This window comes from Nycticebus coucang, chromosome 12, assembly GCF_027406575.1.
Source record: "Nycticebus coucang isolate mNycCou1 chromosome 12, mNycCou1.pri, whole genome shotgun sequence".
Lineage (NCBI taxonomy): Eukaryota > Metazoa > Chordata > Mammalia > Primates > Lorisidae > Nycticebus > Nycticebus coucang.
In genome coordinates, this window is record NC_069791.1 from 67,735,756 (window position 1) to 67,758,429 (window position 22,674).

At 43.1% G+C, this 22,674-nt stretch overlaps 1 protein-coding gene and 2 pseudogenes across 2 annotated transcripts in view; 2 read left to right on the plus strand and 1 right to left on the minus strand.

Annotated features, from left to right (window-relative positions):
* The window catches only part of CYTH3 (cytohesin 3), a 155,553-nt gene that overhangs the window by 44,009 nt on the left and 88,870 nt on the right, over positions 1-22,674 (plus strand). The gene's annotated exons all lie outside the window — the stretch shown is intronic.
* Positions 7,323-8,195, minus strand: LOC128561061 (CTD nuclear envelope phosphatase 1-like; annotated as a pseudogene).
* LOC128560901 (40S ribosomal protein SA-like) lies at positions 17,189-18,038 on the plus strand (annotated as a pseudogene).

Sequence of the window (22,674 nt, forward strand, 5' to 3'; positions counted from 1 at the left end):
CATTTGTGTTAAAGAGAGCTTTCATAGAACTTTAACTGGTAAATTAAAAAAATTTGAAAATCTCTTTGAAACAATACTTTGTAGCAGGTAGATGTAAGTATACTATCAGAAGAATGGAGACTTAAAGTTAATTATAAGAAATGGTTATTTGCTGTTAATATATTCTCTGGAATTTCTAAAACCCTGTCTGTGTTTACATGGCATACTTTAAGATTCTACAGCTGTCTTCATATTTTTATCATGTAATCCTAGACTCTTTAGTTAGAAAATTAAAGTGGCCTATTGGCCCAACAATCCTCCTTAAGTACCAGGTTATTAGGTTTGCTGAAGCTGTTAATTATTGGAGGGATGTACACGTATGAGTTCCTAAATTGGCTAGGCTGATTTAATTAATTTTTTTTTTTTTTTTTGCAGTTTTTGGCCGGGGCTGGGTTCGAACCTGCCACCTCTGGCATCCGGGGCCTGTGCCCTACCACTTTGAGCCACAGGCGCCGCCCAATTTTTTTTTTTTTTTTTAGACAGAGTCTCAAGCTGTTGCCCTGGGTAGAGTGCTATGGAGTTACAGCTCATAGCAATCCAAAACTCTTGGTCTTAAGCGATTCTCTTGCTTCAGTCTCCCAAGTAGCTGGGACTACAGGTGCCCGCCACAACACCCGGCTATTTTTGTTGTTGTTGTTGCAGTTGTCATTGTTGTTTTAGCTGGCTGGGGTGTGTTTGAATCCCCCAGCCTTGGTGTATGTGGCCTGCGTCCTGCTGACTGAGCTGCAGGTGCTGCAGCTGATTTAATTTTTCAGCAATAGCCAATCCTAGCTGAAGGAATTTAAATACAAATCAGTATAGGTCAGCAGAATTTATTTATTTATTTTTTCTTTTTTAACAACCTGGATGGATTTGAAAGCAGAATTTTATTTTATTTTTTTTTTAGAGACAGAGTCTCACTATGTCCCCCTCAGTAGAGTGCTGTGGCGTCATAGCTCACAGTAACACTCTGCTCTTGGGCTTAGGTGATTCTCTTGCCTCAGCCTCCTGAGTAACTGGGACTACAGACGCCTGCCAGAAAACCTGGCTATTGTTTTTGTTGTTGCAGTTTGGCTGGGCCTGGGTTCGAGCCCGCCACCCTACTTACTGAGCCATAGGCACTGCCCCACAGTTTCTTTAAACAGTAGAAGAATTGTGTCTCCTGACCTATACTGGTTTTCCTTAATAGTTTTTTTTTTTTTTTCTAATGGGAGACTTTATCCTTTTGATAGTATAGAGATGTAAAGAGGAGAATGGGAAACTCCACACTTTAATGGGGTTTCTCTCCCTAACAATGGCTTTACAGTTTGCTTGAATGAGCAGCAAGATACCACCAGCTGTTGTCTTACTTGACTCACATGTGGCATTTTACTTTTCTTCTTCTTCTTTTTTTTTTTTTTGTAGAGACAGAATCTCACTTTATTGCCCTCGGTGGAGTTCTGTGGCGTCACAGCTCACAGCAACCTCCAACTCCTGGGCTTAGGAGATTCTCTTGCCTCAACCTCCCAAGTAGCTGGGACTACAGGTGCCCACCACAACGCCCAGCTATTCTTTTGTTGCAGTTTGGCCAGGGCTGGGTTTAAACCCACCACCCTTGGTATATGGGGCCCGTGTCCTACCCATTGAGCCATAGGTGCTGCCCAGCATTTTACTTTTCATTTCAATGTAATTTCTTCTAAGTGACTACCATGTGTAAGAGAGAACCTGTGATAATTTTCTGAGAGGATTTAATGAAACCTAGTGGCTGTTCTTAGGAAGCTTTGTGAGGATGCCATGGAAATAATTCATGAGTACTGAGCACGATCTAGCAAGCACTAAGCCAGTTTTGACTACAGTGATTCGGGCAGGTTGTGGGAAAGGTGGTCTTCAAGTCTTAAAGGATGAAGGTTGGTTAGGTATACTGTGAGGAAGAAATACGTGTGTGTCAGAGAAGTGTGATGTGCTCAGGCAATGAGCATTTAGTATGAGCAAGGGTTTGCCAGGAGATTAGGTTGGGAACATCATTCAAGGCCAGATAAGAGCCACTAAATGAAGGATCAGAGGTGTTCATTCTTTTGCTGAGTGGCTGGGGAAGAACCATTGGTAACATAATTAAACTCAATTATCTTATTTATTTATTTATTTATTTGTGACAGTCTCATTGTGTTGCCCTGGGGATCATAGCTTACAGCAACCTCAGACTCTTGGGCTCAAGCAATCTCCTTGCCTCAGCCCTAAAGTATCTGGGACTATAGACACTCACCACACCTTCTACCTAGTTTTTCTATTTTTAGTAGAGACATGGTCTTGCTTTGCTCTGGTTGGTCTCAAACTCCTGAGCTCAGGTGATCCACCTGCCTGGACCTCCCAGAATATTAGGATTACTGGCATGACCCACCACACCTGGCCTTAATTGTCTTCTTTACCAGCTTGTGCCATGTCCCTATTTTTTCAAGCCCTGTTGTTATTAACTAAAAGGAAGCCCAATGCCCATTGTCTCCTTCAGGATGATTCTTCTTGACCTAGGAATTGTCCTGTAGAACTCCAAGGATTCGTTATATACAGAGGGGTTAGTCCCATCATAAGGTAGGAAAACTGGAGGGCCTGAGAGGTACAGCTCTTTTAGTTTACACTCACATACTTAGCTCTTATTCCCTAAATGCAGCTGATTGATAAAGTCACTAGGTCCTCCAGGGGCTTCCAGTTACAGGTTTTTTGTTTTTTTTTGTAGAGACAGAGTCTCACTGTACTGCCCTTGGGTAGAGTGCCGTGGCGTCACACGGCTCACAGCAACCTCTAACTCTTGGGCTTACGCGATTCTCTTGCCTCAGCCTCCCAAGCAGCTGGGACTACAGGCGCCCGCCACAACGCCCAGCTATTTTTCTGTTGCAGTTTGGCCGGGGCTGGGTCCGAACCCGTCACCCTCAGCATATGGGGCCGGCGCCTTACTCACTGAGCCACAGGCACCGCCCGAATTTTGAATTCTTGAGAAGACAAACCTTGGTCAGAATCCAGAAGATAAAACTTTTATTTTATTTTTTTGAGACAGAGTCTTACTATGTCACCCTGGGTAGAGTGCCATAGCGTCATAGCTCACAGCAACCTCAAACTCTTGGGCTTAAGTGATTCTCTTGCCTCAGCTTCCCAAGTAACTGGGACTATAGGTGCCTGCCCCAACACCCAGCTACTTTTTGTTACAGTTTGGCCGGGGCCAGGTTTGAACCTGCCACCCTTGGTATATGGGGCTGGCACCCTACGCACTGAGCCACAGGCGCCACCCTGGTAATAGGTCTTAAAATAGGGGAGAAGCTGGTACTCTGATGAAGAGACAGATTTATTATCTCAAAACAAAAACTTACTGGGGAGGTAGAATCCTCAGGATTTGGTGACATGTTAGATACAGGTCAAGGTTAATCTTGTTTAACTTGGTAAATAGTAAAGACTGGAAGGTATGGAACAGGAGAAACAGAATGTGTAGAGGATGAGATAATTAATTTTGAGGCACACTGAGATATATGTGTGTGTGTATATATATGATCTAGTGAAGATGTCTAGGAGGCAGTTGAATACACTTGTGTGATCAACGTGTACATGATTGTTGAGGTTGTGAAAAAACTGGGATAACTAGACAAAGTTTAGAATTGAAGAAAGTGAATGACTGAGGATTAAAGTTTAGGGAACAGCAATATTTAAGGAGCTTGGGAATAAAGAGGAATACTGGGGTGTTAGGAGACTAAGATAGGATGGACTCAGGAAGTCAGAGTAGAAGTGCTGAAGAGTGGTTTAGAGTGAGTAAGGAGCAGAGGGCTGCAGGAAGGCAGGGGTGTGGTGTCAAGAGTACTAAACATTCTGGCTGAGAGGCTAGCCCCTGGAAATGGATATACCAGTCAGGATTTCGGGTTGCAAATCACAGAAAATGATACTGACTTATTTATATATATAAGGAAATCATTGAAAGGGTTTTGGGGAAGTTACACAACCTACAGGAAGTTTAGAGAGCTATGCCCAGAAAATTGACCATAGACAAAGGAAGTGGGGCAGTCAGTCCACAACCACCCCCAGACCACATGGACAGTTCTGTTCTTCTGCAGCTACTACTGCTGAGTACTCTTGTTGCTAGCACTAGCAAAATGATTTCCTAATTGCCTGTTCTTGTCACACTCTTTTTGGTCTGAGCTTTGGGCAGAAGCTTAGGCTTCTGTGATGTCAGGCTTATGACAGGGGGCTACAGGGAGAGCCACGGCATGGCTCTTTTGCTTCCATGATGGCAAATGGTTCATTACTGCAGACCATGTGGCCTGGCTGTCACTGTCTTCCTGGTGCTCTTAGCAGGTGCAGGGGAATAGCAGTTGGGAGAATAAATGGAGGATGGGAAGTGGTAGTGCCAGGGAGAGCCTGGGTAGAGACCCCTGCACCCTCTTGTTGGGAGACCTAACCTGAGTGTCCCCAAGGCCTACAGCCAGACTTAGAACTTGCTTAATCTAGGATTGTCACTGGGTGCTTCTTGTAGCCCCAATTCCTAAGGCCTCCCTGAGTTTGGCTGTGCTACTCTGCATGTTGGAGAATTAATTTGCCTCCTGGTTTATAGTAATAGCCAGAATTGTGCATATAATCTGGAATAGGTTTAAGGGTGGTTGAGTTTATCCAGGACTTGGGATTGGTAGTGAGTCTAGTGGAAGAGTAGAAGGTAAGGCAGCCATTGAGAAGGTGCATCTTGGGGAAGAACTGGGAGGGAAGTGAAGTCTTGAGGATACAAAGAGATGGAGAAAAGAAGTGGGCTTAAAGGCTTGGGTACAGATTGGGACAAGAATGCAGAGTAAGTAGACTTTTACAGGTAATGGCCAGAGAAGGATTTTAGGATTGGAGTATTGAGAAGAAGGCCTTGTCAGTTTTTCAAGACTGCAATGAGGTATCCTTAGAGTTGTGAAAGAGGGGGAATTGATTCCAATCTTAGCCATAAAGTTGATACTTTAAAACCAATGTAGTCTCCTTGGAGGGAAGGAAAGGGATAGCTGCCAGTCCAGTAAGAGAGGGAAGACCATCCAAGAGGGGTGTTAGCTGAAAGGACTGGCCCAGAGGCAGAGCTATACTGTGGTCTCTGGAGATCAGGCATCGGAGAGCCTGCCCCCAGAGTGAAGATGCAGGCAGTGTTACTAGTGAACTCGTGTTCTGTGGGTGTACTTAGGGAGAGACCAGTGCCTCCAGATCCTGATGCTCCCCCCCCCCCTTTATTTTTAGACAGAGTTCTCTTTGTTGTGCCCTGGGTAGAGTGCAGTGGTGTGATGCTAACTTATTTCGATCTCAAACTCCTGGGCTTAAGTGATCCTCCTGCGTCAGCCTCCTGAGTAGCTGTGATTACAGATGCCTGCCACAACGCCCAGCTAATTTTTTCTATTTTTGTGGAGACTGGATCTTGCTCTTGCCCAGGCTGGTCTCCAACTCCTGACCTCCAGCAATTCTCTCACCTAAGCCTCCCAGAGTGCTAGGATTACAGGCATGAGCCACCACACCCAGCCTTGATGCTTTTATTAAACTGTTGAGTTCATCCCCCTTGGATGTGTTCACATAGCAGTTTTCTAAGTATGAATGGGCTTCCTATTTGGAAGATGATGTATTGAACGTATTAACTTCTAGTGTTATCTTATGAGGTTTTATTTATCTCTATGAATCCATCAGTTAACATTGAGAGAGTACAGTAAACAAGTTTACTCAAGGACTCATTTGTTTGGCTGTTATTTTTATTTATTTATTTATTTGAGACAGTTTTACTATGTTGCCCTCTAGGGTGCTGTGACGTCACAGCTCACAGCAACCTCAAACTCTTGGGCAAAGCAATTCTCTTGCCTCAGCCTCCAAGTAGCAGGGACTACAAGTACCTCCCACAACACCCATCTATTTTCTTGTTGCAGTTGTCATTATTGTTTAGCTGGCCCAGGCTGGGTTTGAACCCATCAGCCTAGGTGCATGTGGCCAGTGCTATAACCACTGTGCTACGGGTGCCACCCTGGTTATTTCTTTTTTTTTTTTTTGTAGAGACAGTCTCACTTTATGGCCCTCGGTAGAGTGCCGTGGCCTCACACAGCTCACAGCAACCTCCAACTCCTGGGCTTAAGCGATTCTCTTGCCTCAGCCTCCTGAGTAGCTGGGACTACAGGTGCCCGCCACAACGCCCGGCTATTTTTTGGTTGCCGTTTGGCCGGGGCCGGGTTTGAACCCGCCACCCTTGGTATATGGGGCCGGCGCCTTCCCGACTGAGCCACAGGCGCCGCCCCGGTTATTTCTTATTATAAATTTGTAATGGGCAAACTGAACCCATTTTTTAAATTGATACAGAGTCTCATTTTGTCACCCTCTGTAGAGTACGGTGGTGTCACAGCTCACAGCAACCTCAAACTCTTGGGCTCAAGTGATTCTCTTGCCTCAGCCTCTTGAGTAGCTGGGACTACAGGTGCCCACCTCAATGCCTGATTTTGTTGTTGTTACTGTTTTTTAGCAGGCCCAAACTCAGGTCGAACCCACCAGCCCCAGTGCATGTGGCTGGAGCCCTAACCATTGAGCTACAAGTGCCGAGCCCATACACAGATTTCTAAAATATGATTAGTGTATGTATACCTGAATGATGGATTCATCCCTGGCATATAACCAATCCTACAGAGGACTATAACTGGGTGAAGCTCCTTTTGAAACTCCCATGGTGCTGCCCATGGTGCTGCCAATGGTGCTGCCAACCCTACAGAGATGTTGTCCTGATGTCACAGGAGCTGAGAACAAGTTTTGCCTTCCTGTAGCACTCATTTGAATCTCTGTGTTCATTCTTTTCCCTTTATCTAGGAGATGTTTCTCCCAGACCCTATTCTTTATCTGGCGAACTCCTCCTCCAGGTCCATCCCTTCTCTCTCTCTCGCTCTCTTTTTTTGGTTGCAAAGTTAGAATGCATGGTTTAGAGAGGAAAGGAAAAAAAGAGAAAGCTTGTTTCAGGTCTGAGGAAATCTAGGGAGAGAAAAAAGAAAAAGTAAGGGAGGATTAATTTGGGGAAAGTCCAGTGGCCCCAAATTCCAGTCTTCCACCCCCGCCTTGGGAGCATGAGTGAGGAATTAGATCAGTTTTATACAAGAGTTTTTAAAAAATCAAATCACAACAAAGCTGACTTGTCTACTCTTTAGGCCTGCTGAATCACTGTCCATCTTTCATTCTGGCCAGTCTTTCCTCTCTACCATAGACGTTATTCTGGCTCTCCTAGGCCTCCACCTGTGTCCCAGTCTGGGGTTTTCACAGGTGTGAACACCAAGTCAGAGTGAGGTTGCTTCAGAGTCCAGCCCACGTGTCTATCCAGACTCACAAGTGGAGTACAGGGCTCCCAGGGCAGAGAGGGTGAGAGGGGCAGACTCTGCCCAGAGAGTCCTTGCATTGGACAGGGCATCAGACAGCATCCCAAGGGCTTGCCCTCCCTCACTCCAACTCAGGTGGAGGGGGAGCAGCTGTCTGAATCTGAGGGCATCCAACATCAGCAGGAGGTTGAGAAGAGCTGTGTCACTGGGGTCACTGAACCAGGACTTGATGGGGATGGCATTGTCTGGATGGCTCCTGTAAGCCCCGGGTGAGTTATCTAGGATCATAATATTGAAGAGGTCACTGTGGACCACGGAGAGGTCCTTGATGTAGCTGCCCAACTGCAAAGTGCAGTGCTGTCGGTAGTATCTCCTCTTGAGAATGCTTCTGCTACTGTTCTGTTTATTTGCCACAGCATAGCCATAGATCTCCATGCCTGCTGTAAACACCACCAGCTCATCGCACTGGCTTACTACTTCTAAGAAGAAATATACTTGGGGCCTCTTATGTACAAAAAACCAGACAGGATGTTTGTCTATTACCACCTTGAAGATGAAGTCAGGAGGCTTTCTAGGCCAGACTGTGGGTCTCAGGACCCCATCAGAGTGGAAGTGAGTAAGTGTCTCATCCACATCCAGCACCAGGATCTTCCTCTTTACCTGGGCTAGCCAATTCTGGGACTTAAGGAGAGGATATCGTGTCAGACAGTTTGGTACTGAATTACTGTGTGGATCTGCTTCCCCAAAAGGCAAATGAAGAAGCTCCAGAGCTTGGTGGTGAAGGCCACGAATGTGTGCAGCCCCAGCAGACACTGCGTCCACATCATCCTGATGACCCTGGAACTGCCGGCCTCCCATGGCCCAAGCTCTGCCAGCTCCCTGGGGGCAGCCCCTCACCACCATGAGGGAAAACTGAGTGGCAGGAGAGGCTGCAGAAAGGGTCAAGCAGTGGGTGGCTCAGAAAGCCAAATCTGGCCAGGGAAAAGCCCAGCGGAACTGGGAGCTGGGGGACAGTGTGGGCAGCCCATAGGGGCCCACATGGGTTCCGAGAAGGTTGTTGGCTGAGATACATTGACTAGGAAGGGGTCCTCTGAGACCAGGAGAGAAGGGGAAGGATAATTGGGGGCGGGGGCTTTAGGGGCAGAGGCTAGAGGCGGGGAAGAGGGAAAAGCCTCTCTCTCTTTAAAAGTTTATTTCAAAATATGAAGGAGATGCAAGTGTTTTAGGTTACATGGATTGCTTTTGTAATGCTTGAGTCCCAGCTATAGATGTGCCCAACATGCAGATAGTGTTCATAGTACCAGTTAGGTAGGTTTTTCCTCCTCCCCTCCTTTTCCTTTTCCCCTGGCTGACTTTTCCTTTTCCCCTGGCTAAGTTTTGCTTCCCTTGGTGCATGTTTGCTCTTCTGTTCATTCCAATTTAATAGTGAGAACATGTGGTGTTTTTCCATTCTTCAGGTACTGTACTTAGGAGAATAGTCTCCAATTCTATCCAGATTTTTGCAAAAGGTATTGATTTATCTTTTTTATGGCTGTGTATTATTCTGTGTATACATATACCACATTTCATTTTTTTTTTTTAAGACAGAGTCTCACTTTGTTGCCCCTGGTAGAGTGCAGTGGCATCATAGCTCACAGCAACCTCAAACTATTGGGCTCGAGTAATTCTCTTGCCTCAGCCTCCCAAGTAGCTGGGACTACAGGTGCCTGCCACAATGCCCAGCTATTTTTAGAGATGAGTCTCGCTCTGGCTCAGGCTGGTCTTGAATGTGTGAGCTCAGGCAATTCACCTGCCTCAGACTCCCAGAGTGTTAGGATTACAGGCGTAAGCCACCGCTCCCAGCCTTATGTAACACATTTCGTTAATCCACTCGTGAATTGGTGGGCACTTGGGTTGATTCCACATCTTTGCAATTAATTATACATTGTGCTACAGTGAACGTGTGAGCATGATGTCTTTTTGATGAAAAACCTTCTTTTCCTTTGGGCAAATACCCAAAGGTGGGATTGCTGGATTGAGTGTTAGGATTACAGGCGTAAGCCACTGCTCCCAGCCTTATGTAACACATTTCGTTAATCCACTCGTGAATTGGTGGGCACTTGGGTTGATTCCACATCTTTGCAATTAATTATACAGTGTGCTGCAGTGAACATGTGAGGGTGATGTCTTTTTGATGAAAAACCTTCTTTTCCTTTGGGCAAATACCCAACGGTGGGATTGCTGGATTGAATGGTAGGTCTACTTTTAATTCTTTGAGGAATTTTCATGCTGTTTTCCATAGAGGTTGTACTGATTTGTAGACCTATCAACAGTAGCTGAGGATGTTCAACCATTTTTTTTTTTCCTTCTCCACGCATTGGAAGAATAAGAGTTGTCTTGGGTCATGTAGTAAATATACAAATACTAATAAATGCTAATTAGCAAGAAGAAGTCTATGCTTACTTTTCATGATACCTAACACTACAGATAAGCAAAAAACGCCTTCACAAAATTGGCATGCAGCCTGTGGGCCATAAATTGGACACCCCTGGCTTAATTGTCCCTTTCTGTATCCATGTCAGCATCTGTTGTTTCTGGACTTTTTAATAAAAGCCATTCTGACTGGAGTAAGGTGATATATCTCATTGTGGTTTTAATTTTGCATTTCCTTGATGATCAGTGACATTGGGAATGTTTTCATATGTTTATTCACCATTTGTCTTCTTTTGAAAAGCTTCTGTTCATGTCTTTTGCCCACTTAAATCTTTGTGCACATAAACTATAGAGAATGTAGAGAAAATGGACAAGCCTGGAAATACAACCTCCCAAGACTCAACCAGGAAGAAATAAAACTCCTGAATAGACCAATTATGAACAACGAGATCAAAACAGTAATAAAATACATCCCCACAAAAAAGCCCTAGACCAGATAGATTCACAGCTGACTTCTGTCAGACCTACAAAGAAGACCTGGTACTTACAATACAGAAATTATTGAGTAGGGAATCCTTACCAATTATTCTCCATAATAAATTGAAAAGGAGGGAATCCTTCTCAATTAATTCTGTAAAGCCAGTTTCACCTTAATAGCAGAACCAGGAAAGGACACAGCATAAAAAGAAAACTGCAGACCAATTTCCTTTATGAATATAGGTGCAAAAATCCTCCAAAAATACTGGCAAATCAAATTCAGCATATAAACACACACACAAATACTACAACCAAGTGGGCTTCATCCCAGGGATGGTTCAGCATGTGTAAATCGATAATTCACCACATAAACAAAATAAATAGTTCACCACATAAACAAAAGCAAAAATATAAACTATACGATCATTTCAGTAGAGGCAGAAAAAGCATTCAACAAAATTTAGCACCCTTTCATGATAAAAACCTTCAACAAAATAGACATAGAAAGAATATATTTCAGAATTATAAAAGCCATATATGACAAATCCACAGCCAACATACTTAATGGGGAAAAGTTGAAAGCACTCCCCCTAAGAACAAAACAAGGATGCCCACTGTCACCACTTCTGTTCAATGTGGTGCTAGAAGTCCTAGCCAGAGCAATCAGGCAAGAGAAGAATATTAAAGGTATTCCAGTTGGGAAAGAGGAGGTCAAACTATTGCTCTTCACTGAGGGGATCTTGTATCTAGAAAATCCCAAGGGTTCTACCCAGAGTCTCCTGTAATTGATAAATAAATTCAGCAAAGTCTGAGGATACAAAATCAATGTACATAAATCAGTAGCATTTCTATTTGCTAATAACATTGAGTGGAGAGTCAAATCAAAGATTCAGTACCATAGCTACAAAGAAAACAAAATACCTGAGTATATACATAACCAAGGAGGTGAAAGATCTCTACAGGGAGAACTACAAAACTCTGAGGAAACAAATGGAAAAGCATATCATGCTGATAGGCAGAATCAGCATTGTTAAAATGTCCATTCTCTCTTTTCCCTCATAGAATTTATCGACATTTTAAATTTGCTTTCCCTAGTAGAATGTCAAATACAGCTTTCCCTACTAGACAGAAAGTATGAGAGGGAAGAGGCCACCCATGTGCTTGGGTTCACTCATGAATTATTCTATTACAGACGACAGTGCCTGGAAAGAGAGCAGGTGCTGGTTAGTAGTTGGTGAAGTCTGGGGGTTGGGTTGGTGCACTTGAGAGGGAAAAGGCCAAGCTGAGGCACCATGATGAGTGATAAAATCATTTTGTATTTCTGGATGGAAGTGGCACTACTGATTTTTTTTTTTCTTTTGATTGTAAAGGTACAAGCTCTAAACTTTAGAACTGCAGAGGAAAATTAAAACTGTAATTCTGGGCGGCGCCTGTGGCTCAGTGAGTAGGGCGCCGGCCCCATATACCGAGGGTTGTGGGTTCAACCCCAGCCCTGGCCAAACTGCAACCAAAAAATAGCCGGGCGTTGTGGCGGGTGCCTGTAGTCCCAGCTGCCCGGGAGGCTGAGGCAAGAGAATCACGTAAGCCCAGGAGCTGGACGTTGCTGTGAGCCGTGTGACGCCACGGCACTCTACGAGGGCAGTAAAGTGAGACTCTGTCTCTACAAAAAAAAAAACAAAAAAAAAAACTGTAATTCTATCATTATCACTCTTTTGGTTTGCACGTCTTGACTTCCGTGAGTGAATATGTATAAGTTCTTTAAAATACAGATGGAATTTCAATATATTGCAGACTATGTCATCATTAAATGGCTGCACTGTATTTTTTTTTTTTTTTTTTTTTTGAGGCAGAGTCTTGCTATGTCGCCCTCAGTAGAATGCCATGGCATCAAAGCTCACAGCAACCTCAAATTCTTGGGCTTTAGTGATTCTCTTGCCTCAGCCTCCCAAGTAGCTGGGACTATAACACCCTCCACATGCCCAGCTATTTTTTTTGTTATAGTTATCATTGTTGTTTAGCAGGCCTTGTTGTTTAACCCACCAGCCCCAGTGTGTGGTCAGCTTCCTAACTACTGAGCTATGGACACGGAGCGTTTTTTTTTTTTTTTTTTTGAGACAGAGTTTTACTCTGTCGCCATTGGTAGAGTGATGTGGTGTCATAGCTCACAGCAACCTCAAACTCTTGGGCTCAAGTGATTCTCTTACCTCAGCTGCCCAAGTATCTGGCTATTTTTAGAGACAAGGTCTTGTTCTGGCTCAGGCTGATCTGGAACTTATGAGCTCAGGCAATCCACCTGCCTCGGCCTCCCAGAGCTCTAGGATTACAGGCATGAGTCACAGTGCCCGGCTCACTGTATTTTGTTTTATGTGTCCTCCTATTGTGGTCACTTAGGTCTCTTCTGGTTTTTTTTGGCAGTTTTTGGCCGGGGCTGGGTTTGAACCCGCCACCTCTGGCATATGGAGCCGATGCCCTACTCCTATGAGCCACAGGCACAGCCCTTTTCTGTTTTTTTTTTTTTGTTGTTGTTGTTGTTTTTACCACTGTGATGAGTATTCTTCAGATTATAATTTTAGTCTCTCAAGATACAGAATGTTATGTTTGGTAGCTGATAGGATAGGAGGTAAATTGGGATTCTAAGTTTTTTTTTTTTTTTTTTGAGACAGAGTCTCGCTTTATACCCCTTAGTAGAGTGGAATCATAGTTCATAGCAACCTCAAACCCTTGGGCTATAGTAATCCCCTTGCCTCAGTCTCCCAAGTAGCTGGGACTACAGGTACCAGCTACAATGGCTGGCTGTTTTTAAGAGATGGGGTTCTCACTCTAGCTCAGGCTGGTCTTGAACTCCTGAGCTCAAGCATTCTACCCACCTTGGCCTCCCAGAGTGCTAGGATTATAGGTGTGAGCCACTGTGCCCAACCTGGATTCCAAGTTTTTATTTTTGACTAGTTTTGTATTTTAGGGTTTGCATTAGTCATTCTGATTTTTTTTCCTTTGCATTAGTCATTTGATGCAAAAAGTTCCTTTTTTTCCCCTGGTAGAATGGGAATAGGTATTTTATCTTTAGATTTGTTTCATGGAGAAACTCCTTGTTTCTAGCTGAAGGATATTAATAGTAATTAATGTAATCATAACAATAATAGCACCAATAATAGTGGTTAAATGTATCACTTTCCATGTGGAGTATGAGTTCATTTGTAGACTTTACAGTAGCCTTGAGATAAGTACTATAAGCCCCATTCACAGGGTAAGAAAACCAAGGCTTAACCAAATCAAATTAACTTGCACAGGGACGTAAAGGTGAGCTGAGCTGTGGACCCATGGCTGCCTAATCCTATTGTCTGCGTTGGCAAGCACGCTCTCATCATTCTTTTTGTCTTTTAGGAAAGTAAGCACACCTGATAGTAGTGAGATATAATTCCTTTATAAGGTTAAAGAGACACTATTTTTTAAACTAGAAGCAGGAACATTTTGTCATTTTTAAGACATATTTAGATTTAAGATGTAATTGCTTTTCTTCGACAGTAGCAGATAAGAGTAGCTAATCAGTAAGAGGACTCTGGTGCTCTGGCCAGCTATGAAAACTATGTATTTCCTCCTTGGATCCCCTTATACTTTTTTTGGCTGATTCAAGTTTTACCTTCTGTTCCTGTTTTATTCTGTTGCTGGACAGCTGTTAAACATCTGTTACTCTGCTCAGAGAATGTGCGGTTCGTTTTGTATATCTATACAGTGGCGCTCTGTATCCTGTTTGTATGTGCCCTGGGAGGCTTCAGAATGGTCTCACACAGCGATTGTATAGTGCCTTATGTTTTCCTTGTCACTGCATCCTCAATAACTCACTAATTACCAATAAAAATGTCTAGGAAAATTAGATACTTTTTCTCCTCAGGGGAATAAAGGGAAAGAAGATAAGATAAAGTGGAAGGAGGAAATCTCCTATAAAAAAGGGCGGATTTTACATTCTTAAAAATACAGCAGTGTTCTCTAGTGTGAGGGAATCCTTTTGTGGATCTTGTCTGTGGGAAGAGTTGATAGAAAGCGTGGGAGGACACTGCTCAGAGCAGGAGCAGCCCGGATTTCCAGAAGCTAAATGTTAAAGTTGAGCATGGTTTGGATGCAGATAAGAAGTTCTTTGGCTTCCTCTACTTGCTTTAAAATTGTTCATTTTTTATTTTTAAGGTCATTTGGGGGGAAATTCTTTACTCCCAGCCTCGATCTCTCAGTGTGGCCTGACCCCTGAGTTCTACCCTCCCACACAACTTGAGAACTTGATTCTTTTCTCACAAAGACTTCTTTCCAACCCTCCCCCAACCCAAAAGACTCCATATTTGGAGCTAAGTATTTTGAACAGAGCTCTGGCTAGAGGGCATGTTACGTATATTCTTCTGTCCCATGTACGTGGAAAAGTACAAGCTTTAAAGCCCATGTATATGAAAATAGAAAATGTTCCTCTAAGTCAGGGGACACATCATTTTCAGTTTTGGGTATCCTATATGTATGTGATCCATTCCCTTTAACTTGCCTCTTTGAAACTGGAAAGAAGTGATCAGTAGTGACTTGAGATGATGAAAGGGAATAGAGAATCAAGAAAATAATTTCTTTTGTGAGCCTTGTTTTAAACAGAGTTAAACACTTAAATAAGAATGTAAAATAAGGGAAAAGTTTGTATTTTAACATTCTTTTTTTTTTTTTAACTCCAATCCCAGGAGAGATCACACATTTGTTATTAACAAATAATTTTTTTTCTTTTTTTTTAGAGATAAGAGTCTCATTATGTTGCCCTCAGTAGAGTGCCTTGGTGTTACAGCTTATAGCAACCTCCAGCTCCTGGGCTTAGGTGATTCTCTTGCCTCAGCCTCCTGAGTAGCTGGAACTACAGGCACCTGCCACAATGCCTGGCTATTTATTGTGGCAGTTTGGCCAGGGCCAGGCTCAAACCCACCACCCTTGGTTTATGAGGCTGGTGCCCTACCTGCTGAGCCACAGGCACCGCCCTTAACAAATAATTTTTAAAATAAATCTGTGTCAGAATGAACGGGAGTAATTAACTGGTTGTTGTTGAAATCTAGCCCATCTACCACATTTTCACAATTGCAGAAACACAGGCTGGATGCAAAGATCAGAGACTTCTTGTTGAAACCACAAGGGGATTTCAGTCTAGGTTAAGTTGCTCATCTTAGGAAGATCCAATTGTTGAGACAACAAGGATGGCCAAGGAAAAATAGAATTTATAAGTCTGTCTTGTTTGGAAAATAGGAAAAGCTACCTGTTTTCCATAGGTCTCTGTGACTATGGGAGATCATCATCACACCTGGCTAATTTTTAATTTTTATTTTTGTGGTGTTGGAGCCTTCGTCTTGGTCAGGTTGGTCTCAAACTCCTGGCTTCAAGCAATCCTCTTGCCTCAGCTTCCCAGAGTGCTAGGATTACGGGCATGAGACAATTTGCCTGGCCATGATTTTTTTAAAATCAGGAAGTGCTTGTTGAATTTTATCAAATGCTATTTTTTCATCTATTGAAATGAACATGTGTTTTTCATTATGAACCTTTCTGTAGTATTCAGCTTTTTAAGAGAAACCATTTGCACATATCTAATCCGTTGACTTGAGGCTTAGAACTCCTTCGAAATGCTAACTTTACAGCTGTCTTCTGCATGTGTTTTTCCTTGAATTTAATTTCTCCATCAATCTGTTCCTATCCGCTTTCTTTTTTTATAGGGATTTCAGCATTTCTGGGCGTTAGCGATTTATTCTTTAAAAAAACGCCTGTCATTTCTCGAGTTTAGACAAGGAGAGCATACTGTGTGCTCTTCTGAACCAGTCTCTGGGACTTTAAAACTGCCAGCCTTCGTTATTAAAGTTCTGTCCTATAGGAACCTTCAAGGTCTAATAACCTTTGAGATGTTGTGTTGCTTTGCTTTGAGATGCTGGCTGAGAATCAGAGTTTGGATTTGGATTACATAACCTGACAACAGGGGGTGAAATTTTGTGAGGTAACAAATAAAAAGTTTTTATCAGGGCCTTAACCATAAAGTGACTGGAAGAATCCCCTGGTGGCATTTCCAGCCCAGACTGCCAACTTCATCTTCTTCCCTGGACTGTGAAATAAAAACCAAAAGGATTCCAGTTTGCCTGCTGTACCTCAAAATAGCACTCTCTTAGCTCCCCACCCTCATCTAAACCTTAAATTCGTCAGGTGTCCTACCTTTTAGATGTCTGTGAATGGGAAATAGAATGCCAGATGTTCTATAGCTGTATCCAGTCTGCTAAAGATGGAGATGTGGTTCAGGCCGTCCATCAAGGAATGAGGAAGTATCTCTACTACTTTCTAAGCAAGTTTAATTGGAGACATTGTTTGTGGGTGTGGATGCATTGACAGGTAGGGGAGGATGTCAGGATAGGGAGACCTATCCAGTTTAAAAAGGAAGCCAATTACAGATGCATTTTTGTTTGTTGGTTGGTTTTCTAAACAACTTCTTTGAGGTAAGGTTTGTCAAGCTAGTAATAGAGGTTTATGTTCTGGGCCTCCCGGCGATGAGTATTACAAATTGGGTTTTCTTTGTTTAAAGATGAAACATTTTTCTTGCTTTCTTTTTTTTTTTTCTTTAATTTATTTTTATTTTTTTATTTTTTTTGCAGTTTTTGGCCAGGGCTGGGTTTGAACCCACCACCTCTGGCATATGGGGCCGGTGCCCTAATTCTTTGAGCCACAGGTGCCGCCCTTTTTTCTTTCTTTAAAAAAATGATATTTTCAGTGTAGACTCTGTCCATTTAATTTTTTTTTTTCAAGCTTCATCATAATATAGTCCCTGTTTGGACAATGTTTATCCCATAACTTGATCTTTGTATCCAAAGCGATTTCTATGCATAATTCATTGGCTGTATGACAGTGAATACATCTTCTTTTTCCATGTTGCTCAGGGAGGGTCCATATGGCATTGTTCTTGATTCTCACCATAACGTAAAACTTTCACAATGTCCGGAGCCCTTGATGTCCTGCAAATGAAGGAGGAGGTTGTCCTCAAATTCCTTGCAGTAGGTACCCACTTTAGTGGCACCGACCTTGATTTCCAAATGGAACAGTACAGCTACAAAAGGAAAAGTGATGGGATCTACATCCTAAATCTGAAAAGGACCTGGGAGAAGCTTCTGTTGGCAGCTTGTGCCATTGTTGCCATTTAAAACCCTGCTGATGTCAGTGTATCCTCTAGGAATACTGTTCAGTGAGCTGTGCCGAAGTTTACTGCTGCCCCTGGAGCCACTCCTATTGCTGGCTACTTCACCCCCAGAACCTTTGCTAACCACATCCAGGGAGCTGTTCCAGAAGCTGTGTCTTCTGGTGGTTACTGATCCCTGGCCTAACCACCGGCCTTTCACAGAGGCATCTTATGTTAATCTGCCTACTAGTGCTCTGTGTAACACAGATTCTCTTCTGCATTATGTGGACATCTTCATCCCATGCAAGGACAAGGGAGTTCACTCAGTAGGTGGTGGATACTGGGCTGGGAAGTTCTCCACATGTGTGGCACCATCTCCTGTGAACACCTGTGGAGGTCATGCCTGACCTCTAGTTCTACAGAGATCCTGAAGAGATTGAAAAGAAAGAGCAGATGGCTGCTGAGAAAGCTGTGACCAAGAAGGAATTTCAGAGTGAATGGACTGTTTCAACTCCTGAATTTACTATTACCCAGCCTGAGGTTGCAAACTGGTCTGAAGGCTGCAGGTGCCCTCTGTCCCTATGCAGCAGTTCTCAACTGAAGACTGGTCTTCAGCTTGCGGTGCTCAGGCCACGGAATGGGTAGGAATAACAACTGAGTGGTCTTAAGCTGTTCTTTCACAAGCTGTTTTTTTTTTTTTTTTTTTAGAGACAGAGTCTCACTTTGTTGCCCTCGGTAGAGTGCTATGACATCACAGCTCACAGCAACCTCTAGCTCCTGGGCTTAGGCGATTCTCTTGCCTCAGCCTCCCGAGTAGCTGGGACTACAGGCACCTGCCATGTTGGCCTGGCTGTTTTTTTGTTGCAATTTGACTGGGGCCGGGTTTGAACCTGCCACTCTAAGTATATGGGGCTGGTGCCTTACTCACTGAGCCACAAAGTGCCGCCCTTATAAACTCTTAAGATAGAAATAAGCTTGGTAGAAAATAAACACTAGTTTTGTTTTTTTTTTTTTTTTTTTGAGACAGAGTCTCAAATTGTCACCTTGAGTAGAGTGCTGTGGCGTCACAGCTCACAGCAACCTCAAACTCTTGGGCTCAAGTGATTTTCTTGGTTCACCCTCCCAAGTAGCTGGGACTACAGGTGCCTGCCACAGTGCTTAGCTGTTTTTAGAGACAGGGTCTCGCTCCAGCTCAGGCTGATCTGGAACTTGTGAGCTCAGGTGATCTGCTGCCTCGACCTCCCAGAGTGCTGGGGTTATAGGCAAGAGTCACCACGTCCCGCCCCGACTTCAGTTTTTAAAAATAGAAAAAAAATGTATACATCTTGTTGGACAATATGACATAAATAATACTGTATTGTCTTGATTTATACTTCAAACCTTACTAATACTAAACATTTTATTCAATACTGATAGGCTTCAGTGCTTCAGTAATCATTGGTTTAAAATTTGTTTTGAGGCTTGGCTCCCGCAGCACAGTGTTTATGGAGCTAGCCACATGCACTGAGGCTGGCAGGTTCAAACCCGGCCTGGGTCAGCTAAACAACAATGACAACTGCAACAATAACAAAAAAATAGCTAGGCGTTGTGATGGGCACCCGTAGTTCTAGCTACTTGGGAGGTTGAGGCAAGAGAATCACTTAAACCCAACAGTTTGAGATTGCTGTGAGCTGTGATGCCACGGCACTCTACCGAGGGTGACATTATTTGACTCTGTCTCAAAAAGAAAAACATTAGTTTTGAGAGCCACCATCGAGTATTGCTTGTTTTAGTTTTTCTGACGTATGTGTGAATTCATGGAAAATGAAAAATAGGCATAAGGTAACAGAATATGGAACCAAGGATCCTGGATTCTAGGATTCCAAAGTGAGTCACTAAAAAACTTACTTTATTTTTATTTTTTTTGAGACAGACTCTCAAGCTCTGGGTAGAATGCTGTGGAGTCGCAGCTCACAGCAACCTCAAACTCTTGGGCTTAAGCCAGTGGTTCTTAACCTGTGGGTTGCAACCCCTTTGTAACAATGACAACACATCGCAGCATTAGGAAGGTTGAGAACCACTATCTTAATTGATTCTCTTGCCTCAGCCTCCCAAGCAACTGGGACTACAGGAGCCCGTCACAATGCCCGGCTATTTTTTGGTTGCAGTTGTCGTTGTTTAGCAGGCCCAGGTTGGGCTCCAACCCGCCAGCCTCGGTGTATGTGGCTGGCACCCTACTCACTGAGCTATGGGTGCCTAGCCCCAAAACTTTTTTTTTTTTGGTAGAGACAGAGTCTCACTGTACTGCCCTTGGGTAGAGTGCTGTGGTGTCACACGGCTCATAGCAACCTCTACTCTTGGGCTTACGCGATTCTCTTGCCTCAGCCTCCCGAGCAGCTGGGACTATAGGCGCCCGCCACAACGCCCGGCTATTTTTTGGTTGCAGTTTGGCCAGGGCTGGGTTTGAACCCGCCACCCTCGGCATATGGGGCCGGCACCCTACTCACTGAGCCACAGGCGCCGCCCCAAAACTTATTTTTTAAAACAAACTTACTGAAGTACAGTTCTCATACCATAAAATTCAGCCATTTAAATGTAAAGTTCAATTACTTGTAGTAAATTCACAGAGCTGTGTGACTATTAATCTAGTTTTAGACCATTTTCATCACCCCCAAAGATCCCTCATTCCTGTTTGTGGTCAATTCCTGCACCAACCCCAGCCACCACTAATTTGGTTTCTGTTTCTGTAGATTTGCCTTTTCTGGATATGTAACACAAATAAAATCATGCAGTATATGGTATTTTGCAGCTGATTTCTTTCACTTCACATAATGTTTTCAGGTTTTATTTATGTTGTAGCATGTATCAGTAGTTTTTTTCTTTTCTTTTTAGTGGAATAATACCACATTGTAAGGATATGCCACAATTTAGCCATTCATTCATGCATTGATGGACATTTGGGTTGTTTCTACCTTTTAGCTGTTGTAAATTGTGCTATTATGAATGTTTGTATACAGGTATTTATTTGAATACCTGTTTTCAGATTTTGGGGTATATACCTGAGTAGAGTGCTGTGGCCTCACAGCTAACAGCAACCTCCAACTCTTAGGCTCAAGTGACTCTCTTGCCTTCGCCTCCCAAGTAGCTGGGACTACAGTTGCCCACCACAATGCCCAGCTACTTTTTGGTTGTAGTTGTCATTGTGGTTTAGCAGGCCTGGGCTGGATTCGAACCCGCCAGCTCTGGTGTATGTGGCTGGCACCCTAGCCGCTTTACCTATTTTTGTACCACTACCATGCTTTTGTTGTTGCAGCTTCAGTGAATACATTCCAGTACATACTTAACCAACTAAAGCTTCTTAATAGTATTTAGATCATCCCTCTCAATATAAGCAAAATTCAAGTACAGAGTATTCTCTCTAAGAGTTTATATGAGGAGAAAACAGTATGATAGATCTGGAGGAATGTGGGTTTGAAGAGGATGGGATGGGAGAGATTTAAACATGTTTATAGATTGATAGAAAAAAATTGAGAGAGAGGGTGTGTCTTAGGGATCAGGGTCTTGGAGGAGTAAAGGAATTAAAGTCCCCAGCATAGGCTTCTAGGTCCAGCATAGAGTAGACATCAGTGCAATGAAAGATGCTTACCTTTATCTGACACTGTACTGGCTATTCACTCCCTATGAAAGCTAAAATTACTGTAAACCGATATTAACCCATTGTTTTTGTTTTTGTAAACTAAATATGAAGGACTTGAAAATTGGGTTAAAAATTTTAGGCATTTAAAGTTAAATGTATGCATGAAAGAAATCTAGTCATTCTTCTTTATTAGATCTTGCCATCAGGATTGATTTTTTGTATTAATGAGTACAGTCTTTCCTCTTTGGGAGTAAGTTTTGATAAATCAAACAGGATTGAGATTAAGTTGTGACCTAAAAAACTTAATTTTGATATAAAAGGCATGTTTTGGTCCTGTAATATTTCAGATTTTTTTTTTTTTATTGCCACATCTTTACAGAGTTTTTTTTTTTTTGTAGAGACAGAGTCTCACTGTACCGCCCTCGGGTAGAGTGCTGTGGCGTCACACAGCTCACAGCAACCTCTAACTCTTGGGTTTACGCGATTCTCTTGCCTCAGCCTCCCGAGGAGCTGGGACTACAGGTGCCCGCCACAACGCCCGGCTATTTTTTTTTTCTTTTTGTTGCAGTTTGGCCGGGGCTGGGTTTGAACCCACCACCCTCGGCACATGGGCCCGGCGCCCTACTCACTGAGCCACAGGCGCCGCCCATCTTTACAGAGTTTTTTAAGAAAAGGGTAGAATGATGTTTTGTGAAGTGTTGGTTTGTGTGGTCAAGAGGACAAGTGACATAATTAAGTGCTGATTATAAAAGAAATAAGTAACACTAGAAATGGACCAAGCTATACTAACGCAGCCTGGATCCCAGACTGCTTACGCTATTAAAGTCTTTATCATTAGTAACTTGCCATTACTAATGGCCAAACACATTAGTGTTTTTTTTTTTTAGCTCTATCTTTATTTCTGTGTATATATGTCTATAACTTAGGATAAAATATGAAACGTTTATTTCTGTGTTATGGGGCTATAGCTGCATTTTCTTTAGCGTCTCATTTGCTTTTTCTGTATGAACATTTGTTTTTGCTTATTGTATAAGCAAAATAGGGTTGTTGCTGTGAGTTGTGACGTCGCTGCACTCTACCCAGGGCGACAGCTCGAGACTTTGTCTCAAAAAAAAGAAAAAAAGAAAAGAAAAAAGATTCAGCACTTCAAAGTAACATTTGCCTGGGATTCTTCTCAATATGTTAAAATGTTAATGACCTCTTCCTTGGGCAAGTGTTATCACTGTGACAGGGATATGGAGTAGGAAAGCAAGAGGCTTGCCTTGAGAGGCCCAGAGAGAATGGTTAGTGCTCATTTGGTATCATATTTTTAAATGAGTAAGCCCCGATGTTCCTTTAGTAATGTACCTTGACATTTCTGCCTTTAAAAGTCCAGCTGGTGTTGCATTAGCACTTTGATCATATCCCATTTGGTGGCTGTGGAGAACACCCTGGCAGAAGGGACTATAGCTCCTTTGTCCTTGAGCCAGGTGTTCTTCTTTGTCCCCCTGCTGGTTTTCCCTGGAATGGTTCACAGGACCTGTATAACTGGAGGTCAGGGTGTGCAGGTTCTTTTGTGTAGTCACCAGGGTATAGAAAACACCTGGTTTTTTCCTTAGACAACTTTATTTTGAACTAATTTGTGGATTCATAAAAAATTGCAAAGAGAGTATAGGGAGGTCTCACTTGCCCTTCACCCATTTCCTCAT